This window comes from Apodemus sylvaticus, chromosome 3, assembly GCF_947179515.1.
Source record: "Apodemus sylvaticus chromosome 3, mApoSyl1.1, whole genome shotgun sequence".
Taxonomy (NCBI): Eukaryota; Metazoa; Chordata; class Mammalia; order Rodentia; family Muridae; genus Apodemus; species Apodemus sylvaticus.
In genome coordinates this window covers 40,461,346-40,484,413 of record NC_067474.1, presented here as the reverse complement: position 1 = coordinate 40,484,413, position 23,068 = coordinate 40,461,346, and the positions used below count along the sequence as shown (strand labels likewise).

The 23,068-nt window shown below is 38.5% G+C and overlaps 1 non-coding gene across 1 annotated transcript; it reads right to left on the bottom strand.

Moving 5' to 3' along the window:
* Window positions 1–20,848: 20,848 nt before the first annotated feature.
* Window positions 20,849–20,920, bottom strand: Trnae-cuc (transfer RNA glutamic acid (anticodon CUC)). The gene has a single exon. It is a non-coding gene; the product is annotated as a tRNA-Glu (tRNA).
* Window positions 20,921–23,068: the final 2,148 nt, after the last annotated feature.

The following is a 23,068-nucleotide window of genomic DNA, read 5'->3' as shown; positions in this document are numbered from 1 at the left end:
CCTGACAGCAATGGGAGGGGATGCCCTTGGTCACAGGGATGTTTGATGCCCCAGCATAGAGAGGTGCTTAAGCAAGTCATGGGGTGGAAGAGGGTGGGTGGGTTGGTGGGATGGTGAGCACCCTCACTTAGGCAAAGGAAAGGGGGGAGGACAGATATGGGAGGGAGGTTGGTTAAGGATAACTAGGAAGTGGGATATCATGTATAGGGGGGTTGGTGGAGGGGTAACTGGGAAGTGGGATATCTTTTGAGATGTAAACATACAAAGATTAATTTTAAAAAACACTGAATTGCAATGAAGGGTTCAGCACTAGAGTTTTAGATGTTTGCTTGGGAAATCCATATGTAATATATAACATGTAACATATACCATTAACATATATCCTATAACATATAACATATAATGTATAACCTATAATATATAACATATACCATATAGTGATATGAATATGAATTTTTGATTGCCAGGAACAAAATATGGTGATTTTATTAAAAAGTTTTCTCATATTCTTGAATGCTTTGTCCTAACCTTGTGATACTATACTGGGAGACTGTAAAATCTTTGTAGGGGAGATTTACATGGTGAAAATAAGTCACGGGTGGTCTGTCTGTGAATGCTATATCTGACATCTGATACTTACACTTTGAATAAAGGTCCTGCGTGCAATGAGATAAAGAATCTCCTCTGCCATGGACTCAGGATTATAGGAGCCAAAGAGACATATTTCCTATACTCTTTATCCCATAGCAAAATAAAAACATCCTGTCTTTTAAGTTAATTATGCCAGGTATCTTAATCATAACAATAAATAGTAAAGCTGGCGAGATTATCTAAGAAGACTTGTTGCTTCTGCAGAAGACTTGCCTTTCATTCCTATCACCAATATGGTGAGTCAACTGTACATAACTCCATTTGTAGGATATTCCATGCCTCCTTCTGACTTGTATGGTCATCACACACAGGACACATATACACTCATTCAGGCAAAACATGTACAGATGTACACACACAGACAAACACACACACACGCATATATACAAGTAAAATAAATCTTAAAGATTAAGTAATAAGACAAATTGGTCGCATTGTTTCCTCTTAAATAAATCTTATTATATAAGCATAAATATTGTGATTTATATCATGCAAAGAGTTTTCCTTTGTGGTATAAAGTAACACTACTATTGCAGAATTGAAGACATGTTATTTCCCTTTGGGATTTTAGAGTTAGTTTTCCTTTTATTTATCTAATATAATTTTGTCGAATTTATGTAATTCTACATGTTCCAAATAACAATGTGATGGAAATGATGCTGATGGATAAGCTGTGCTGGTCTTTCAATTTTATCACCATCTCTCCATTCACCTATTCATTACCACAGAATTAGTTTTACTTAATATTGAATTTATAGGTAGATAGCTGAAACTTAGATAGGATTTCCTTTTATTGAACTATGAAATTTATAAGTATAAAACGTATAGAGTAATATGTTATATAATATCACAATATGTAATAAAATGCATCCACAGTGCACAAAACCTTCTAGAAGAATAGCCTAGTTTCTTTTGAAAGTAAAAAAAAGTTTTACATGGATTATAAAGAGAAAATTAAGATACTTACAAATCACATAATATGTGGACATTTTGGAGTATAATTGAAGACAAAAGAATTATAAAAACAAATGAAAAAGTACTAAAAAGTGGACCTTTATGAATCTTTTAGTTTGATAGGAATTACATGTTTATTTTACTAGAAGTAAAAATGATATTCTTTCAATGGTAGGAAAATGATTTCATCTTTTAGATATAACTTAAAACTTTGTGTATGATTACATTTATTTGTGATTATTAAACTTAAATCTTTCATATATAGAGATTCCTAATACCATTCTAACTTAATTTACCCAAAACGATTTCATAAAGTGTAAAAATATAATACTGGTTTTTGTGACTCTGGAGTTATTTATAAACAAAAAATGAGGTCACTGTTCTCAAGAGTCTTATTATATTGGTACATTTTGTCTGGATTGTAAAAACTATTGAAACTTTGATATAGAGACAGTTTAGAATGTCATTAGTGTAAAAGTGGAGAGAAACTAAATTCATTTCAGGAAGTAGATAGAATTTTACAGAAATAGACAGTTGATTATATATATATATATATATATTTGCTGTATGATTAATTCAGATGAATACACGTAACAAAATAAATAATAATCCTTGAAATAATTTGAAAATTCTTGTCATTTGAACAATACAAAGGAATCAGTTTGGTGGTTCCTCAAAAACAATTGGACATAGCACAACCTGAGGACCCTCTGATACCACTCCTGAGCATATTCCCAAAAGGTGTTCCAACATGTAATAAGGATACATGCTCCACGATGTTCATAGAAGCCTTATTTATAATACCCAGAAGCTGGAAACAACCCAAGAGAGGAATGGATACAGACAATGTGGTACATTTACACAGTGGAATACTACTCAGCTATTAAAAACAACGAATTTATGAAATTCCTAGGCAAATGGATGGAACTAGAAAATATCATACAGAGTGAGTTAACCCAATCATAAAAGAACACACATGGTATGCACTCACTGATAAGTGGATATTAGCTCAGAAGCTTGGAATAGCTAAGATACACTTGAAGCTCAAGAAGAAGAGGACTAAATATGGATACTGTCTTAGTCAGGCTTTCTATTCCTGCACAAACAGCATGACCAAGAAGCAAGTTGGGGAGAAAGGGGTTTATTGAGCTTACACCATCCCCATTGCTGTTGATCAGCAAAGGAAGTCAGGACTGGAACTCAAGCAGGTCAGGAAGCAGGAAGTAATGCAGAGGCCATGGAGGGATGTTTCTTACTGGCTTGCTTCCCCTGGCTTGCTCAGCCTGCTCTCTTTTTGAACGCAAGACTACCAGCCCAGAGGTGGTACCACCCACAAGGAGTCCTCCCACTTTGATCACTAATTGAGAAAATGCCCCACAGCTGAATCTCATGGAGGCACTTCCCCAACTCTGTGATAACTCCAGCCTGTGTCAGGTTGGCACAGGAAACCAGTCAGTACAGATAGATACTTTGGTCCTTCTTAGAAGGGTGATCAAAATATCTATGGGAGGAGATACAGAAACAAAGTGTGGAGAAAGACTATCCAGAGACTGCCCCACCTGGCTTTCCATCCCATATACAGTTACCAAACCCAGACTCTATAATGGATGCCAACAAGCCCTTGCTAACAGGAGCCTGATATAGCTGTCTACTGGAAGGTTCTGCCAGTACCTAACAAATACAGAGGTCTGTATTCTCAGCTAACCATTGGACTGGGCACAAGTTCCCCAATGTAGGAGCTAGAGAACAGATCCAAGGAGCTAAAAGAGTTTGCAGTCCCATAGGAGGAACAATAACATGAACCACCCAGTACCCCCCAGTGCTCCCAGAGACTAAACTACCAACCAAAGAGTACACATGGAGGGACCTCTGGCTCTAGCTGCCTATGTAACAGATGATGGACTGGTTGGACATCAAAGAGAGGAGAGAGGAGAGGCCCTTGTTCCTGAGAAGGCTTGATGCCCCAGTATAGGGGAATACCAGGACAGGGAAGAGGGAATGGATGTGTTGGTGAGCAGGGGGGAGGAGAATGGGATAGGGTGTTTATGGAGGGGAAATCACGAAAAGGGATATCATTTGAAATGTAAATAAAGAAAATATCCAATAAATAATCAAAAATTAAAAAAAAAACGTATGTAACTTCACCATCTCTTCTGGATTATATATTACAAAAATGTATTTTATTGTAATTTATCATAACATTATATTCATATAAATAAAGCAAATCTGATCTGTATTTATGTTTTTAAGCAAATAGTACTAATTACAACCTTATTTTAAAATACATGAGATAAATCAAGTATATCAAGTCTTAGAAAATATTGCTACTGAATCGTATTTTATGAACAGCTAAACAATCCAAACCTAAATGTCAACTGATGATGGAACTTATATGACTTGTTTTTGAATCACCACTGATAAAATATGATATGGTTCACTTCTATTATAAAAGTTGACCACCATATTATTAAAAAGTATATGAAAATATCAATATAGTGTTTTATATAACAATAGAATGAAACAAAATAATATTCTTAAGTAACTAATAGAGGGTCCAGGGTAAGTTAGTAAGGTACATGTTTCCTTTATATGAGACTCTCAGAGTATTTAGTAAGATCACCAAATATCAAAGGAAACTTTAAGGAGAAAAGAAAAGCCATCAGGCCTAAAATCCCATGTTTCTGAATAAATGAGATTTAATTCTTGTATGATAGATGTACTACCAGAAACAATGTACAGATTTTATAGAATGCTGATCATACTCTTATGCTAAAAGCAAAATTTTGTATTGTTTTATTGCTTCTTTAGAGTTGAAGCAGATGCTTTTATAATTGTCAGAATGTAAAGCAAAAAACACTCTATACATTTTGTATGGAGTAGACAGGTCAAATGTTAATGCCTTATTGACCTTTAATAGATTTTAACTGCATTTTAAACCACACCTGGATAAGGATGTAAGGAATGGCCTTTTAGCCAAACTTTCCCTAGTTGAGGCCTGTAAGGCAAAAATAGTTTTTCACAAGCTTCCACTGAGGCAGCCTCAAGCCTTTCATTAATTCAAATGTAAATTCCTTCTTTTCTTTTTTTTTTTTTTTTTTTTTTTTTTTTTTTTTTTGTAGCCCAAGGACCCACCTTGAGTCTTTGGCAAGGACCTTACAAGCAGTTCCTCAGATTTAACCATCTTCTAATCTGAGCTTTTTATCTAAGACCAGACCCAAACCCGCCTGTCCAGTCCAGCAAGGACACTTTGAGGATTGAATAACCAAAGGAACCTGCAATTCCAGGATTCCTGGAAAAATCCTAGTTTCATAGTAGTCAAAGGAGCCTGTTTGATATCAAATAAATTTCCACTGAGATCTCCCTTTTAATTTTGGAGGGTTAAGTTTTGCTTCTACCATTGTAGCCTATAAACTTGTGGAAAAGTAGCAATGGGCCTAAAATGACCACAGCTGTATCATACTTAAAATCATCTTAATTACAAAATATGTTAAGAATCATGAGCCTTTAACCAGGTGCAAACTGCAGCCAATGGCACAGTGGCAATCCTTATTGTAACTCAATTTTTCCTTGCAATATTAGAGCACAACTGCAACTTTGGAAGCGAATTCCAATTTTAAACAATCTATTTTCTTTAAAATCAATGGCAAACGTATTATCTTTACAGCACAAGGTTTGTCTGCCTGTTCTTTTTTTTTTTTTTTTTTTTTTTTTTTTTTTTTTTTTTGGTTTTTTTTTGAGACAGGGTTTCTCTGCATAGCCCTGGCTGTCCTGGAACTCTCTCTGTAGACCAGGCTGGCCTCGAACTCAGAGATCCGCCTGCCTCTGCCTCCCAAGTGCTGGGATTACAGGCATGCGCCACCACCGCCCGGCTGTCTGCCTGTTCTTATGTTCAAGTGTATGACAGTGTAACTTATTAAAGAGACATTATTTTAAATCATATTTCTTATAAGTCCAATCTCCAGGCCAAGATTCACACGAAACACCATGTCAATTTAGAAGTATCTTAAAGGCCTGTATTTCCTGGGTTGTGTCATGCCACGTGTAGCTAGTTAAGATGGCTCTGACACTAAATCACCAGTTTTAAACTAACCTTTTCTTAATAACACTATACCTTTTAAATCATAGCCAATTAATTTATAACTCTATAGTCAAGATATGTAAAACCTTATACCATTAAGACCTAATTAAAAACAAGAAAAAAAGCGATTACACAAATTTTATGAGTTAAACCAGAGTTTTCCCAAACTGGAGGTTATTGGCCCTTCAAGAGAAAAAGTTGAGCACGTTGCCGCTGCCGGGTCTACCAGCTCGGGGCCCACAGAGTTCCGGTGTCCCTCCAAGCCGGAGCAAGGCCAAGTAAATTTGAGGCGCTAGCACTCTGCCTTTAACTGCTCACAAGGGCCAATTGCCCGTGGCCCATGGAATTCCGGGCTCTCTGGCGGCCGCTGTTATTGCCTGTGCCCCTCGCGCCATGCGCTGCCCTGCGCTCTACCTCCCAAATGCTGGGATTAAAGGCGTGTGCCACCATTGTCCACTGCTGCACATATTTTTTTTTCCTTTAGCTGTGTTTTACTCCTACTTAAGAATGTGAGGCACCTCAAATTAGCCTCCTCTGTGTAAACTGCAATTGGCAGGACTGCCAGCAAGTTAAAGCCTTTTTACCATTTTTTTCTTTTTAACATAAAACATAAAAACGACCAATCATTCACCCAAACAAAACAATAGACAACACAAATTGACACACATATAGACAAGTTTTGGTGAACCAAAAGACAAACAGCAGACAGCGAGGGAACTTGATGTCCCAAAGAGATCCAAATATCTTAACCTAAACTAAAGTGCTCTCCGGTAGGTTTCAGAGAGAAAACAGGACGTCTCCCGCTTTCCTGTCCTCACCAGGAGAGTTTTGAAATAGCTTCCAACCATTCTTTTTTTTTTTTATACCGTGTCCTACACATGGAAAAACTGCTTTTCTGAAACCTGCTTTTTCTCTTGTTTAAGATTTAACAAGGGGGAAGGAGGATGCCTAGTCGAACACACACACCTGTGGAGAGGGAAGGAGAGCCCAGGAATTTCTCTGCAGTCCAGGTCTTACATTCTGCCCGTGAGAGGCTTTTCTCTGGCCGCCTCAGCAGCAGTTTCTGGCTTCTACCTGCATGGGTCTCCCTGTCCATTTTTGCCTAGTCCCTGTCCAGGGAGATAGCCCTAGGAGAAACCTCATTGGGACTACACATAAGGACTTTTATTTGAGAGAGAATGTCTCTTCCCCAGAGGTTAACAGGCAGACCAGGGACCACAAAGGGCTGAGTAGAGCTAGTATTTCCCTCACTGTCCTCCAAAGTCAACAACTGTGAGCTCTGGCGAGTACTTTTTGATTGTCCAATCCCCTGCAGATGGGTCAGAGAGGCTTTCAGAAAGTTACCAGCAACAGCTAACAGAGGGCACTCTCCCATCTATTATTATGTCCCGTATAAGGCCCCAGTAACTAAAAAAAAAAAAAAAAAAAATGCATCAGACACTGGTTTACTGGTTTCCAGACTCTTATTAATTTCCTTACCAACCTTAGTCCATGTTAGCAGGTGAATGTCAGGTCTACTTAAAACCAACCAAGGGCATTTTTCCATGACAAAACAAAAGAACTTAATTAAATCTTTTTTCTTAACTCTTAGTCCTCTATCCCTGAATGATTGCTTGATTTCTCCTATGAATCAAGCCTCGTTAGCCTCTTTTTTCCCCAATGACAATCGGACAACAATGTCTGGCCACTTACCTGCCCCTCCAGCGATGCACGAGCAATGCGGTCTGTGGGGTCCTTGATTCCTTTTCCTGGGATTTCTCCTCCGTCGTCCAGTAGTTGACCATACTTCGGGTCCCTGTTGGGGTGCCACTATGACCCGTCCAGCAGGTCCAGTTATTCCTGGGTCCCAAAGGGGCACTACCTGAGGGTCAAAAATGGGGGGAAGAGAGAAAGGAAGCCAAGCATGCTAACAAAGTCAGAATCAGTCTGGGTTGTGTCATGGCTTCATTTAATGTCGGGGAGGTAAGTGGGTTTTAAGGCTTACAGAGAAGGAATTAACCTCCACACCAGACAAAGGAGGGAAGGGCAGAGACACCCCTAGGGGGTTGAAGCAGGAAGCAAGCGAGGAGGTCATCTGGTCATCTGGAGAGGACACCCGGAGTTAACGCCAGCAGGTACATTCCATGGTTAGGGCAGGAACATCTTGTGGTATTCTCGAAATCTTCTCACACCGATAGCTCAAGGAGAAGGCTCTAGTTAACTGTTCTTATATTTTAGCAGCCACCACCTTAGGGCCATGAGTAAGCATTAGTCTGAATAGCTCAGGATGGCTTCCCACAGATAGTCACCATGTTCTGTCAAAATCACCTCTTGTCATTCATGCATTAAGCAGACGGAGCCTATGACTCATTTTCTGAGTACGAATTGAACATTACGCTCCGACACAATTGGAATGTTTGTGGAAAAAGCAATTAATTAAAAAATTAAGGTAATATGGGTCCTTGTAGAGCTAATTTTCTTTGATAAAAATTTTTTCAAAATTTCCTATCAATTTACAATATCCTTAGACTATCGCAAAAATGTACCATTCATTTTAGTCTTTAAATTTTCTTCTCAGCTATTGCTGGGAAATAGAAGCCATGAAAGAAGCAGAAGGAATGTGTCATTGCCCATAAGCGGTGTTATAACTCTGAGAGCACTTGAAAAATATGTGGAAGAAGGGACCCCAATGCCTTTCATGTGATCTCCTACAAAGTACTATAGCAGAATGATCCTGTCATAGGCATAAAAAACCAGAGTGAGGGGAATATCCAACTGCACTTGAACACAATGCTAGTTTTGTTAGTTTTTGCAGTTGTTTTTCACTCTTTTTTGCGAGAAATTTTTATTCATTATTTTTACGCACTTCATATTGTATTCCCTACCCTACCAACCCCTGTCCACCCTCTGACTGGTCCATATCCCATACCTTCTCCCCACCCCTTGTCTCCACATAAATGTCCCTACTCCAACCCCACCTAACCTCTAAACTCCCTGGGGAACTCCAGTTTCTTGATGGTTAGGTATGTCTTCTTTGAATATACACAGACCCAGCAGTCCTCTATTGAATGTGTGATAGGGGCCTCATATCAGCTAGTGTATGCTGCCTGTTTGGTGGTCCAGTGCTTGAGAGACCCCAGGGGTTCAGATTAATTGAGACTGCTGGTCCTCCTACAGGGTTGCCCTCAGCTTCATTCAGCCTTTCCTAATTCAACAGCAGGGGTTAGATGCTTCTGTCTGTTGGTTGGGTGCAAATATCTGCATCTGACTCAGCTACTTGTTGGGTCTTCTGGAGTACTATTATGTCAGGTCCCTTTTGTGAGTGTTCCATAGCCTCAATAATAGTGTTAGGCCTTGGGACCACCCCTTGAGCTGGATCCCACTTTGAGCCTGCCTCTGGACCATCTTTTCCTCAGTCTCATCTCCATTTCCATCCCTGTAATTCTTTCAGACAGGAACAATTATGGGTCAGAGTAATGGCTGTGGGATGCCCCCCCCCCCCCATTTGAAGCTCTGACTTCCTGCTGGAGGTAGGCTTTATATGTTTCCTCTCCCTACTGTCAGTCATTTCATCTAAGGTCTCTCCCTTTTAGTCCTTGAGTCTCTCACCTCCCAGGTCTATGGTGCACTCTGGAGGGTCCCCCTAACCTCCTATCTCCCCAAATTTCCTGTTTCCATTCTTTCTGCTGGCCCTCAGGGCTTCAGTCCTTTTCTCTTACTCAATACCAGATCAGGTTTCCCACTCCCCACAACTCCTCCACCCCTTCCACTTTCCCTCCCAGATCCCTCCCTCCATCCCTCCCCATTTGCGATGGCTTTCTTCTCTCTCCCAAGTGGGACTGAGGTGTCCTCACTTGAGCACTTCAGTTTGTTGACCTTTTTGAGTTCTGTGGCTAATATCCACTTATTAGTGAGTACATAACATGCATGTTCTTTTGATTGTTGGCAGTTGTAAAACGTGGTTTTCAGGTAAATTTTCTCCACTCATTCTGAAAGAACCAGAATGCTAATGCTCATCAGACTCTTATGTAACTCCCAACTGCTAATGATTCTACATCTTTCCTTTGTCATAATGCTAGGAAGTTTTTCTCCTTTTTTTTTTTTTTTTTTTTTTTTTTTTTTTTTTTTACATGTGATACAGTGGATTTTCTCTGTTCAGGAATAAAACTATAACAGACACTTTAAAAAGATAAATGATCAGAAACCATAATTATTCCACTTTCTATAATTTGCAAATAAAAAGATTATTTTCACTCAAACTTTTAAGCATTATAAACTCTCTCCCTCTTTTTCACCTAGTTATTTTAATTTTTCAAAGGCTAGCAAAATGGCTCAGCATACAAAGGTACTATCTTCCAAATCTGATCCTTCTAAATTTGTACAAAGAAGGAAATAACTCCCAGAAGTTATTATTTAACTTTCATTCTGTAGGCACACAGACACACAGACACAGATACACAGTAGCATTCATGCATGCACACATACACAGTCAAATGAAACTATAAATAAATAAGTAAAAAACAGTCTTATGCTCTTCCACAGTCATGTTTTAGAAGCATGGATGTATTTTATATTCCTTTACTAACAAATGAATCTGTGGACTCAATAATCAGTTATAAATCCTTGAATGACATTCTTTCTCAAGTAACTAAAAACAGTGCCTGGAAACCTAGTTCAGTGACAACAATATGCTAGCTAAGAAAGATTTTGGATTTGTTCCTAGCATCTCAAAATATGTAGAAGAGATGTATACTCTCACAGTGGCTGGGGCACTCTGTACTAGTAAAGAAATGAAAACCCTGTTCCCATTTACTGAAGAGCAGATAAAGAAAATGTGATAGTCACATATAATGGAACATAATTAAGAGTGGAATCGTGGGAAAAAGCCTAGCAAGAGTCGAAAGCAAGTGCCTTGTGTTAAGTGAAATAAGCAGGCACAGAAAATCTAATAGAATGTGATCTCACTCACAAGTGTAATCAGAAGGCTTGGGTTTGAGAAGAGGAAGGCAGCATTGTAGAGTTTTGGTACAAAATACTGTATGAGACCACCCTCAAGACTTCAATCACATCACTTTACTTTCTATACTTATGCCTTTACTCATCTCAAATTTGCATTTTATTCATCATGACATATAATTAATAACAATGTTAAATTATACATATATATATATGTATAATTTAAAGACTAAAAATAATCATGTCTACCTTCAAGAGCCATAAAAATAAATGTGACAACACCTAAAATCTCACTGAGAGGTAGTAAAATTATCCTACTTTCAATTCTTCCTAGCAATTTCCAGCCTTCCACATTGTAATTTGGTACCACTTTGCTAAAAAGTCAGTTTTTATGGAGTCTCATATTTGTATAAATAAAAAGATAATGGATGTGCCTGTGTGGTATGGTTAACTTAATGCGATGTTTTCGATGTGCAATGATGCTGTTTCACTTAGATAAATCTCTATTTTTTTTTTACAGAAAACAGAAGATCTATATACATACACGTATTCATTAAACCATCTTAATAAGAATTACTATGCATAATTTCAGGCTTAGCTGCAACCATCTTTACTGTAAAAGAGTTGCTACAAATATTTCTTTTTCTTTTCTTGAATATGAACTTGTATTTAATAAAGAAAATATACTTTTCTAATAAACAAATGACAAAATGATAACAAACATTCAAATATAAACTTCATAGCTGACTATAAATGCATAACACTGAAGTTGTATCAACTTGCATTTCGTTGTATTGACCAATCATTTCGAAAAGTTCTTCGCTACTCTGGATTGGGAAGGTTCCTTTTAGACTCATTATTTTTTATTGAGAATAAAGATGGGTCTAGTTTGAAATTGTAGTTCCTTATAGAGGGTTCAAGAGGCTTAGGCCAGAACAGCCAGCTCTGAGTGCTCACATGCTAAGCTTTCTGATTTTACCTTCATTTTATATCTGCAGATATTTTGAAGACACTGATAAATTATTTATTAAGCACATAATTATTTATTCTAAATCGACACGATAATTCTCACTTTATGGAGTAACTGAGATCAAGTAAAAATCGATTCCAAATTTAAAAAATGCCAGAATGAACTTATTGTACATTGATGTTGATTCTTCATTCATGGCTTCTTTGCCCACCTTATACTGTCCCTAGTAAGCTGGGTGCCAGTAGCATATGCCTTTAATCCTAGGAATAGAGGCAGAGGCAGGAGTTGGTTATTTCAAGGCAGACTAATATGCAAAGTAAATTCCAGACTGCTATTCTTATGCAGGGATCCATGACACAATACAACAAAACAAAATAAAGCAAAACAAACAAACAAAAAAACAAGAATCAAAGAAACAAAACCAAAAAACCAAACAAAAAGCTGAAACCCATAACCACATTTAAAAGAGAAGAAAAGCAATTTTTAAAACATAAAATTTCATCTCTTGACCTCCATGCATCTCAGTTTTATTTGCTTATGAAAAAACAGTTAACAGCACTAACTTTATAAGACTTTATATATTTTATTTGTACTTATTTTTAACTATAAAGTATATGATTAGAAACATCATCATCAAGAAGAGCAGCAGCCGCAGCTGGTCCAGCAGAAGGGCTATCAGCAGTGGAACCAAGGTGACAGGGTCCAGGCAGCCCTTGTGCCCACAAACACTGACCTTTGCTGGCCAGTCTGGCTGCAAGCAGTGGCTGATTTACAGAGCCTCTCACCCCACAGAAGCTACATCAGAACTCTGCCTCCCGCCAGTCAGTTCTGAGAGTCTCTCTGCCATCTTGGATTGCAGGCGCCAGAGAAATCAGACAGATGGAGGTATGCAAATATAACCCGAGGCCAACATCGCGGGGGGTCTAAGCCCGACTGGCCTGCACCCAGGGTTGTTCGGGTGGGGGGGGGGCATCGGTGTGCAAACCCAGCCGGGAGGTTGTTAGTCTAGCAGACTCTCCCTGCACTTTCAGGGAGCATGCACACACTCCGCCATCCTGGCCACCTGACAGAACTAATTAACAGTCATAGCCTGAGGGGAACTTTGCTCAGGCCTTAGCCTGCCAGGCTTTTGCCAAGACTCAGGGCCTTAGCAGCTAGGCTAGCCTTGTGTGCACCAATCCAGTTGGGAGATCGGCTGCCCAGCAGAGTGACCAGCATTCAGAAAATGTCCCACAGCATAGACCCTCAGCACTCACTGCAGGAGCAAACGCTCACTGCCCAGTTCACACAGACAACCTGGGGCAAGGCACACTAGGGCTCCAAGGGCAGCCAAGAGGAGGGCAGCACATCATCAATCTGTAACAGGGGAAACCCAGCCAGTCAGTGTTGCAGAAATAGCCCTACAACCTCATGGGAGGCACAAATACCAGCCAGAGATAAGACCAACTAACATCAGAAACAACAAGTTGGCAAAGGACAAATGCAGGAATGCTACTAACAGAAATCTAGCCAGTATGGCAGTGTCTGAACCAAACTCTTCAACATCAGCAAGTCCTGGCTACAAAAACACATCAGAAAAACAAGATTTGGATTTAAAATCACACTGTTCATGATGCTGCTAGAAGAACACAATAAGGACATAAATGAATCTCTTAAAGAAATACAGGGGAACATGAATAAGCTAGAAACCCATATAATGGAAACACAAAAATCATTTAAAGAAATTCAGGAGAATAAGGCTCAAGAGATAGAAGCCAATAAAGAAGAAGCACACACACACATAAGAAAACTTAAAGAAATGCAGGAGAAAGTGAGTCAAAAAGCAGAAGTCATGAAAGAGGAAACACAAAAATCTCTTAAAGAATTATAGGAAGAAACAAACAAGCAAGTGAAGGAGCTAAGCAAAACCATCCAGGATCTAAAATCAGAAGTAGAAACAACCAAGAAATCACAAAGGGAGACAACATTGGAGATAGAAAACCTTGAGAAGAAATCAGGGGCCACAGATGCAAATATCAACAACAGAATACAAGAGATGGAAGAAAGAATCTCAGATGTTGAAGATACCATAGAAACCATTTACTCAACAGTCTAAGAAAATGCAAAATGCAAAAAGCTTGTATCCCAGAACATCCAGGAATCTAGAACACAATGAGAAGACCAAACCTAAGGATTATTGGTATAGATGAGAGTGAAAATTTACAGCTGAAAGGGCCAGCAAATATCTTCAACAAAATTATGGAAGAAAACTTTCCCAACTTAAAGAGAAAGATGCCCAAGAATATATAAGAAGCCTAGAGAACTCCAAACAGACTGGACCTAAGTAGAAATATCTCTCGTCACATAATAATCAAAACCCCAAAGATACTAAACAAAGAAAGAATATTAAAGGCAGCAACAGAAAAAGGCCAAGTAACATATAAAGGAAGGCCTATCAGAACCACACCAGACTTCTCACCAGAGACCATAAAAGCTAGAAGATCCTGGGCAGATCTCATACAGACTCTAAGAAAACACAAATGTCAGTCAAGACTACTATACCCAGCAAAACTCTCAATCACAATAGATGGAGAAACCAAGATATTCCATGACAAAACCAAATTTACACAATATCGTTCTACAAACCCAGCTTTACAAAGAATAATAGGAGGAAAACTCCAATACAAGGAGGGAAATGACACCCTGGAAAAAGCAAGATGGTTACCTTCTGTCATCAAACCCAAAAGAAGATAACAGCACAAATATAAAAATAACATCAAAAATGACAAGAAGTAATAATCACTATTCCTTAATATCTCTTAACATCAATGGACTCAACTCCCCAATAAAAAAACATAGACTAACAGACTGGATAAGGAAACAGGACCCTACATTTTGCTGCATACAGGAGACACACCTCAGTGTCAAAGACAAAAACTACCTTTGAGTAAAGGGCTGGAAGACAATTTTACAAGGCAATGGTCTCAGGAAACGAGCCAGAGTAGCCATTCTAATATCAGATAAAATTGACTTTCAACCTAAAGTCATCAAAAGAGACACAGCAGGACACTTCTTGCTGGTCAAAGGAAAAATCCACCAAGAAGAACTTTCAATTCTGAATATCTATGTGCCAAATGCAAGGGCACCCTCATTCATAAGAGAAACTTTACTAAAGCTCAAAGCACACATTGCACCTAACACAATAATTGTGGGGGACTTCAACACTCCACTCTCCTCAATGGACAGATCAGGAAAACAGAAACTAAACAGGGACACAATAAAACTAATTGAAGCTTTGGACCAATTGGACTTGACTGATATTTATAGAACATTTCGACCTAAAACAAAAGAATATACCTTTTTCTCAGCACCTCATGGTACCTTCTCCAAAATCGACCATATAATTGATCACAAGACAGGCCTCAACAAATATAAGATGATTGAACTAGTCCCATGCTTCCTATCAGATCACTATGGAGTAAGAGTGGTCTTCAATGGCAACAAAACCAACAGAAAGCCCACATACACATGGAGGCTGAACAATACTCTACTCAATGACAGCTTGGCCAAAGAAGAAATAAAGAAAGAAATCAGAGACTTTTTAGAATTTAATGAAAAATGAAGGCACAACATACCCAAATCTTTGGGACACAATGAAAGCAGTGCTAAGAGGAAAACTCATAGCCCTGAGTGCCTCCAAAAAGAAAATGGAGAGTGCATACACTAGCAGCTTAACAACACACCTGAAAGCCTTGGAACAAAAAGACGCCAATTCACCCAGGTGGAGTAGAAGACAGGAAATCATCAAAGTCAGGGCTGAAATCAGTCAAGTGGAAACAAAGAGAACCATACAAAAAAAATCAATGAATCCAGGAGCTTGTTTTTTGAGACAATCAACAAGATAGATAAACCCTTAGCCAGAATGACCAAATGGCAGAGAGAAAGTATCCAAGTTAACAAAGTTAGAAATGAAAAGGGGGATATAACAATAGAAACTGAGGAAATTCAAGAAATCATCAGATCCTAATAAAAAAGCCTATATATACTCAAAACAACTCTAGAATCTGGAGGAAATGGACTATTTCCTAGACAGATACCAAATACCAAAATTAAATCAGGACCAACTAGATAATCTAAATAGTCCCATAACCCCTAAAGAAATAGAAGGGGTCATAGAAAGCCTTCCAACCAAAGAAAGCACAGGATTCGATGGCTTCAGTAAAGAATTCTATCAGACATTCAAAGAAGACCTAACACCAATAGTCTTCAAACTATTCCACAAAATAGAAACAGAAGGAACACTACCCAATTCTTTCTATAAAGCCACAATTACGATAATACGAAAACCACACAACGATCCAACAAAGAAAGAGAACTTCAGACCAATTTCCCTTACGAACATCGATGCAAAAATATTCAACAAAATTCTTGCCAACCAAAAACGATCATCCACCAAGATCAAGTAGGCTTTATTCCAGGGATACAGGGTTGGTTCAATATACAGAAATCCATCAATGCAATCCACTACATAAACAAACTCAAAGAAAAAAACCACATGGTCATTTCATTGGATGCTGAAAAAGCATTTGACAAAATTCAACATCCTTTCATGCTTAAAGTCTTGGAAAGGACAGGAATTCAAGGCCCATATCTAAACATAGTAAAAGCAATATACAGCAAACGGGTAGCCAGCATCAAACTAAATGGAGAGAAACTTGAAGCAATCCCACTAAAATCAGGGAATAGACAGGGCTGCCCCTTTCTCCTTATCTTTTCAATATTGTACTTGAGGTACTAGCTCGGGCAATTAGAAAACATAAGGAGGTGAAAGGGATACAAATTGGAAAGGAAGAAGTCAAACTATCATTATTTGCAGATGATATGATAGTCTACCTAAGTGACCAATAAAACTCCACTAAAGAACTCTTACAGCTGATAAACAACTTCAGCAAATTGGCTGGTTATAAGATCAACTCAAGCAAATCAGTACCCTTCCTATACTCAAAGGATAAGCAGGCTGAGAAAGAAATTAGGGAAATGACACCCTTCACAATAGCCACAAACAGTATAAAGTACCTTGGGGTGACTCTTACCAAACATATGAAAGATCTGTATGATAAGAACTTCAAGACTCTGAAGAAGGAAATGAAAGAAGACCTCAAAAATTGGAAAAACCTCCCATGCTCATAGATTTGTATGATTAATATAGTTACAATGGCCATTTTGCCAAAAAGCAATATACAAATCCAACACAATACCCATCAAAATCTCAATTCAATTCTTCATAGAGTTAGAAAGAGCAATTCTCAAATTCATCTGGAATAACAAAAAAAAAAACCAACAACAAAACAACAACAACAAAAAAGAAAACAAAAAAATAACAGGATAGCTAAAACTATTCTCAACAATAATAGAAATTTTGGGTGAATCAGTATCCCTTACCTCAAGCAATACTACAGAGAAATAGTGTTAAAAACTGCATGGTATTGGTACAGTGACAGTCAGGCAGATCAATGGAACAGAATTGAAGACCCAGAAATGAACCCACACGCCTATGGGCACTTGATCCTTGACAAAGGGGCTGAAAACATCCAACGGAAAAAAGATAGCCTTTTCAACAAATGGTGCTGGTTCAACTGAAAGTCAGCATGCAGAAGAATGCGAATTGATCCATCCTTGTCTCCTTGTACTAAGCTCAACTCCAAATGGATCAAGGATCTCCACATAAAGCAAGACACTCTGAAGCTAATAGAAAAGAAAATGGGGAAGGCCCTTGCAGATATCCGTACAGGGGGAAACTTCCTGACAGAACACCAATAGCATGTGCTCTAAGATCAAGAATTGACAAATGGGACCTTATAAAATTACAAAAATTTGCTTTCTGTAAAGCAAAGGACACCATCAAAAGGACAAATTAGCAACTAACAAATTGGGAAAAGATATTCACCAACCCTACATCAGATAGAGGGCTTATATCCAATATATATAAAGAACTCAAGAAGTTAGACCCAAGAAAACCAAATAACCCTATTAAAAAATGGAGTACAGAGTTAAACAAAGAACTCTCAACATAGGCGGTTTGTCTGCCAGCTGTCTGGGCTCAGGGCCATGTCCTGCCCAGAGAGCTGGGGAAGGAGAGAAGCCCCATGGCCATACTCTCTGCCTGCCAGAACATAAAAGGGTCACTAGGTACTGTATTACCCTGAGCTTTAGATTTCTGGTGGTGCAAATCGCCAGGGGTCTGCCTGCACTCAGGAAATGAGCACATAGGCGGTTCATCTGCAAGCCAGTCCATCACTAGACCTGTGTCCTATGTGAGAATCAACAGAGGGAGTGATCCCCACCACACCATCTTCTCTCCATAATAGAGCAGACAGAGAACACCTGGTTGACCTTGACAACATGTATAACATTGCTTGAGGCAAGACTGAGAAGGGCTCCAAAGGCACAAAAGAGGAAGCCAGCATATCAGTAATCTGTGCCAGAGGAAACACAGTCATCCAGTGTTGCAGAGATAACATTAAAGATCCATAGTAGGTTGAAGCACCAGCCAGTGACAATAAGACCATCTAACACCTGGGAGAACTAGATGGCTAAAGGCAAATGTAGGAACGTTACTAACAGAAACCAAGGCATTATGGCAGCATCTGAACCCAATTCTGCAACAATAGCAAGTCCTGGATACCCCAACACACCAGAAAAACAAGATTTGTATTTAAAATCACTTGTCATGATGCTGGTACAGGAACACATGAAGGACATACTTAAAGAAATTCAGGAGAAAATAGATCAAAAATTAGAAGCCCTTACAAGGGAAACACAGAAATCATTGAAAGAAATTCAGGAGAATACAAAAGCCAATAAGAAGGAAACACAAAAATCACTTAAAGAAATACAGGAGAACTTTGATCAACAGGCAGAAGCCATGAAAAAGGAAACACAAAAATCTCTTAAAGAATTAGAGGAAAACACAAACAAGCAAATGACAGAACTGAGGAAAAACTCCCAGGATCTAAAAACAGAAGTAGAAACAACTAAGAAATCACAAAGGGAGACAACTTTGGAGATAGAAAATCTTGGGAAGAAATCAGGGACCATAGATGCAAATATCAACAACAGAATATAAGAGACAGAAGAAAGAATCTCAGATGCCGAAGATACCATAGAAACCATGAACTCATGAGTCAAAGAAAATGCAAAATACAAAAAGCTTGTAACCCAAAACATCCAGGAAATCCAGGACACAATGAGAAAGCCAAATCTAAGGATTATAGGCATTGATGAGAGTGAAGATTTACAACTTAAAGGGCCAGCAAATATCTTCAACAAAATTATGGAAGAAAACTTCCCTAACCTAAAGAGAGAGATGCCCATGAATATACAAGAAGCCTAGAGAACTGCAAACAGACTGGACCAGAACAGAAATACCTCTCATCACATAATAATCAAAACCCCAAATGTACTAAATAAAGAAAGAATACTTAGGGCAGTAAGAGAAAAAGGGCAAGTAGCATATAAAGGAAGACCTATCAGAATTACACCAGATTTCTCACCAGAGACCATGAAAGCTGAAGATCCTGGGCGGAGCTCATACAGACTCTAAGAGAACACAAATTCCAACTGAGACTACTATACCCAGCGAAACTCTCAATTACTATAGATGAAGAAACCAAGATATTCCATGACAAAACCAAATTTACACAATATCTTTCTACAAACCCAGCCCTACAAAGAATAATAGGGGGAAAACACCATTACAACTAGGGAAACTATACCCTGGAAAAAGCAGGATATTAAGCTTCTTTCATCAAACCCAAAGAAGATAACCACACAAGTATAGAATTAAAATCAAAAATGATAGGATGCAATAACCACTGTTCCTTAATATCTCTTAACATCAATGGACTCAATTCCCCAATAAAAAGACATAGACTAACAGACTGGATACATAAAAAGGACCCTACATTTTGCTGCATGCAGGAAACACACCTCAGTGTCAAAGAAAAAAATTACCTTAGAGTAAAAGGCTGGAAGACAATTCTAAAAGCAAATGGTCCCAGGAAACAAGCTGGGAGTTGCCATTCTAATTTCAGATAAATTGACTTTCAACCTAATATCATCAAAAGAGACATGGAAGGTCACTACTTGCTGGTCAAAGGAAAAATCCAACAAGAAGAACTCTCAATCCTGAACATCTATGCCCCAAATACAAGGGTGCCCTCATTCATAAAAGAAACTTTACTAAAGCTCAAAGTACACATTGCAACTAACACAATAATTGTGGGTGACTTCAATACTCCACTCTCACCAATGGACCGATCAGGAAAACAGAAACTAAACAGGGAGACAGTGAAACTGATTGAAGCTTTGAACCAATTGGAGTTAACAGATATATATATATATATCTGTTATATATATATATAAGTTATATATGTATAACTTTTCATCCCAAAGCAAAAGAATATACCTTTTTCTGAGCACCTCATGGCACCTTCTCCAAAATAAATCATATATTTGGTCACAAGACAGACCTCAACAAATATAAGAAGATTGAAATAATCCCAAGCCTCCTATCAGATCACTATGGAGTAAAAGTAGTCCTTAATAGCAGTTAAAACAACAGAAATTCCACATATACATGGAAACTGAACAATACTCAATGATACCTTGGTCAAGGAAGAAATAAAGAAAGAAATCAAAGATTTCTTAGAATTTAATGAAAATGAAGGTACAACATACACAAATCTATGGGACACAATGAAAGCAGTGCTAAGAGTAAAACTCATAGCTTTGGGTGCCTCTAAAAAGAAATTCAAGAGAGCATACACTAGAAGATTAATGGAACAACTCTAAAGCCCTGGAACAAGAAGAAGCTACTTCACCCAGGAGGAGAAGAAGACAGGAAATCATCAAACTCAGGGCTGAAATCAATCAAGTAGAAAGCAAGAGAACCATACAAAGAAGCAACAAAACCAAAAGCTGGTTCTTTAAAAAAATCAACAAGATAAATAAACCCTTAGCCAGACTAAGCAAAGGGCACAGACAAAGTATCCAAATTAACAAAATTAGAAATGAAAATGGAGATATTACAGCAGAAACAGAGGAAATTAAAAAAATCAGATCCTACTACAAAAACCTGTACTCAACACAACTGGAGAATCTGGAGGAAATGGACATTTTCTTAGACAGATACCAATTACCAAAATTAAACCAGGATCAAATAGACCATCTAAACAGACCCATAACCCCTAAAGAAATAGAAAGGGTCATAGAAGAGAGGCTTCCCTGACCGGGAAATGAACCCGGGCCGCGGCGGTGAGAGCGCCGAATCCTAACCACTAGACCACCAGGGAGCGAAAGGACCTCCACATAAAGCCAGACACTCTGAAGCTAATAGAAAAGAAACTGGGGAAGACCCTTGAGGACATCGGTACAGGGAGAAAGTTTCTGAACAGAACACCAATAGCGTATGCTCTAAGAGCAAGAATTGACAAATGGGACCTCATAAGGTTACAGTTTCTGTAAGGCAAAGGACATCATCAAGAGGACAGATCGGCAACCAACAAATTGGGAAAAGATCTTCACCAATCCTACATCAGATAGAGGGCTAATATCCAATATATATAAAGAACTCAAGAAGTTAGACTCCAGAAAACCGAACAACCCTATTAAAAATGGGGTACAGAGTTAAACAAAGAATTCTCACCTGAAGAACTTCGGATGGCAGAGAAGCATCTTAAAAAATGCTCAACTTCATTAGTCATTAGGGAAATGCAAATCAAAACAACCCTAAGATTTCATCTTACACCAGTCAGAATGGCTAAGATTAAAAATTCAGGAGACAGCAGGTGTTGGAGAGGGTGTGGAGAAAGAGGAACACTCCTCCACTGCTGGTGGGGTTGTAAGATGGTACAACCACTCTGGAAATCAGTCTGGCGGTTCCTCCGAAAACTGGGCACCTCACTTCCAGAAGATCCTGCTATACCACTCCTGGGCATATATCCAGAGGATTCCCCACCATGTAATAAGGATACATGCTCTACTATGTTCATAGCAGCCCTATATATAATTGCCAGATGCTGGAAAGAACCCAGGTATCCCTCAACAGAAGAGTGGATGCAAAAAATGTGGTATATCTACACAATGGAGTACTATTCAGCCATTAGAAACAATGAATTCATGAAATTCTTAGGCAAATGGATGGAGCTAGAGAACATCATACTAAGTGAGGTAACCCAGACTCAAAAGGTGAATCATGGTATGCACTCACTAATAAGTGGTTATTAACCCAGAAAACTGGAATACCCAAAACATAATCCACACATCAAATGAGATACAAGAAGAAAGGAGGAGTGGCCCCTGGTTCTGGAAAGACTCAGTGAAACAGTATTCGGCAAAACCAGAACGGGGAAGTGGGAAGGGGTGGGAGGAAGGACAGGGGAAGAGAAGGGACTATCGGGGAGTGGGGGGAGGGGCTAGAAAAGGGGAAATCATTTGAAATGTAAATAAATTATATCGAATAAAAAAAGAAAAAAAGAAAGGGTCATAGATAGGTTTCCGACCAAAAAGAGCACAGGACCAGATGGTTTCAGTGCAGAATTCTATCAGACCTTCAAAGAAGACTTAACACCAATACTATTTAAACTTTTCCACCAAATAGAAACAGAAGGAACACTAACCAACTCTGTCTTCGAAGCCACTCTTACGCTGATACCAAAACCACACAAAGATCCAACTAAGAAAGAGAATTTCAGGCCAATTTCCCTTATGAATATCGATGCAAAAATACTAAATAAAATTCTTGCCCACCGAATCCAAGAACACATCAAAAAGATTATCCACCATGATCAAGTAGTATTCATCCCAGGATGCAGGGATGGTTCAATATAGGGAAATCCATAAATGCCATCCACTACATAAACAAACTCAAAGAAAAAAAAAACACATGATCACTTCATTAGATGCTGAAAAAGCATTTGACAAAATTCAGCATCCTTTCATGCTAAAAGTCTTGGAAAGGACAGGAATTCAAGGCCCATATCTAAACATAGTAAAAGCAATGTACAGCAAACTGGTAGCCAACATCAAACTAAATGGAGAGAAACTTGAAACAATCCCACTAAAATCGGGGACTAGACAACGCTGGTCTTTCTCTCCATATCTTTTCAATATAGTTCTTGAAGTCCTAGCTAGAGCAATTAGACAACATAAGAAAGTGAAAGTGTTACAGATTGGAAAGGAATAAGTCAAACTATCACTATTTGCAGATGATATGATAGTATAATTAAGTGACCCTAAAAACTCTACTAGAGAACTCCTACAGCTGATAAACAACTTCAGCAAAGTGGCTGGCTACAAAATCAACTCAAGCAAATCAGTAGCCTTTATATATTCAAAGGATAAGCAGACTGAGAAATTAGGGAAATGACTCCCTTCACAATAGCTATAAACAGCATAAAGTATCTTGGGGTGACTCTAACCAAACAAGTGAAAGACCTATA